This window comes from Somniosus microcephalus, chromosome 4 (genome assembly GCF_052327205.1).
Source record: "Somniosus microcephalus isolate GS21.2 chromosome 4, FLI_Smic_1.0, whole genome shotgun sequence".
Taxonomy (NCBI): domain Eukaryota; kingdom Metazoa; phylum Chordata; class Chondrichthyes; order Squaliformes; family Somniosidae; genus Somniosus; species Somniosus microcephalus.
In genome coordinates, this window is record NC_140990.1 from 85,525,743 (window position 1) to 85,528,170 (window position 2,428).

A 2,428-nucleotide genomic window follows, 5' to 3' on the forward strand; every position below is an offset into this window, starting at 1 on the left:
GGGAAATGAGGAGAATTGTTTTCACACAGAGGGTTGTTAAGATCTGGAACGCACCATCTGAAAGGATGCTGGAATCAGGTTCCACAGGAACTTTCAAACAGTAATTGGACATGTACTTGAAGAGGACTAGTTTGCAGAGTTCTGGGGATAAAGCTGGGGTTTGGGACTAAATTGGACAGCTCTTTCAAAGAGCCGGCACAGACACGATGGGCCGAATCACCTCCTTCTGTGCTGTTAGATTCTATGATCAGTGTGAACTCGGTGGTGTCCCTTTAGGCTCTCCGAGCTTTTAAAGCTCTTCCCACAGTCAAAACATTTCAAGGGTCTCTCGTCAGTGTGAACAAGCTGGTGTGACAGGAGGGTGGATGAATGAGTGAATCCCTTCCCACACACAGAGCAGGTGAATGGTCTCTCTCCAGTGTGGAGGAGCCGGTGTCTCATCAGATCCCCGGAGCTTTTAAAGCTCTTCCCACAGTCAAAACATTTCAAGGGTCTCTCGTCAGTGTGAACAAGCTGGTGTGACAGGAGGTTCGATGATTCAGCGAATCCTTTCCCACACATGGAGCAGGTGAATGGTCTCTCCCCAGTGTGGAGGAGCCAATGTCTCTTCAGCTCCCCGGAGCTTTTAAAGCTCTTCCCACTGTCAGGACAGTGAAATGGTCTCTCATCAGTGTGAACTCACTTATGTATCAGCAGGTTGGATGACTGAGTGAATTCCTTCCCACACACGGAGCAGGTGAATGGGCTCTCTCCAGTGTGAACTCGCTGATGTGCCAACAGGTTGGATGAATCAGCGAATCCTTTTCCACACACGGAGCAGGCGAACGGCATCTCCCCAGTGTGCAGGTGTTGGTGTCTCCTCAGCTCCCGGGAGCTTTTAAAACTCTTCCCACAGTCAGAACATTTAAAGGGTCTCTCGTCAGTGTGAACTCGCTGGTGATGCTTCAGATCCCTGGGGCGTTTAAAGCTCTTCCCACAGTCAGAACACTGAAATGGTCTCTCATCAGTGTGAACAAGCTGGTGTCACACCAGATCCCTAGCGCTTTTAAAGCTCTTCCCACAGTTAGGACACTGAAATGGTCTCTCCCCAGTGTGAACAAGCTGGTGTCGCTTCAGTTCCCCAGGGCTTTTAAAGCTCTTCCCACAGTCAGGACACTGAAACGGCCTCTCCCCAGTGTGAGCTCGCTGGAGTTTCTTCAGTTCCCCGGGGCTTTTAAAGCTCTTCCCACAGTCAGAACACTGAAACGGCCTCTCCCCAGTGTGAACTCGCTGGTGTGTTTGCAGGTGGAATGAACGAACAAATCCCTTTCCACACATGGAGCAGGTGAACGGACTGTCCCTGGTGCGACTGGGCCGTTGAACTTCCAATGCAGACGGGAAACTGAATCCCTTCCCGCCGTCCCTACCTTTACCCGGTTTCTCACCGGTGTGACGGTGCACGTGTCTCGCCAGGTCAGGCGATCGGCTGAATCTGCGTCCACACACCAAACACGTGTGCGGTTTGTCATCGCTGCGATCGCTGCTTTCTCCTTCCATGTGCAAAGGCCGATGATATTCAGGTCCTGATGAATCGAGCGACTCTGTCAGACTTTGACGTGATGTTTGGTCTGAGCTTCCCGCCTGTAACTGCTCCACTTCTGTAACCCTGTAAATTGAGATCAGAAAAGGATCAGAGGCAAACTGTTGTTCAATTTTCCCCTTTCCGAACCTGGGGGCGATGAAGCTGATTTTAAGGCCCCAGCTGCTGCACAGGTTGGTTGAAAGGATCAGCAGTAATGGCGGCTGTAATACCCACAAGCCCCCGCGCTGCAGAAAGCGCTCTGTTGACGCTGAGTCCCGTGCATGCGCCTCATGGCCCCGCGCTCTCCCTCCTGCTCCACAATCGCCCGTCCCAATCGGTCCGCAACGCACATGCTCAGCGCACAAAACTCCGCGGTTGGAACACTGGGTGCACATGCGGAGCTGCAACATCTGGTACGTGTGCACGGCTCAGGTGGGGGCGAGTCGGTGTTTCACCTCAGCCGCCAGGGAGGTGCGCATGCACAGGACGACCGAACATTCTTCCTGTCAGCAATCACTCCCTCGTTTCTTTAATAAAAACAGAAAATGCTGGAAATACTCAGCAGGTCAGGCAGCATCTGTGGAGAGAGAAACAGAGTTAACGTTTCAGGTCAATGACCTTTCGTCAGAACTGCTTGTTCTTTAGTGTCAGCCAGTGACTCAGTGGGTAGCACTCTCGCCTCTGAGTCAGAAAGTTGTGGGCTAAAGTTCCACTCCAGAAACTTGAACATAGAAATCTAGCCTGACACTCCAGTGCAGTGCTGAGGGAGTGCTGCATTGTCGGAGGTGCCGTCTTTCAGATGAGACATTAAACTGAGGCCCTGTCTGCTCTCTCAGGTGGATGTAAAAGATCCCATGACACTATTTC

The 2,428-nt window shown here is 51.9% G+C and overlaps 1 pseudogene; it reads right to left on the reverse strand.

Annotated features, from left to right (window-relative positions):
• Nucleotides 1–234: 234 nt before the first annotated feature.
• LOC147119410 (uncharacterized) lies at nt 235–1,551 on the reverse strand (annotated as a pseudogene).
• Nucleotides 1,552–2,428: the final 877 nt, after the last annotated feature.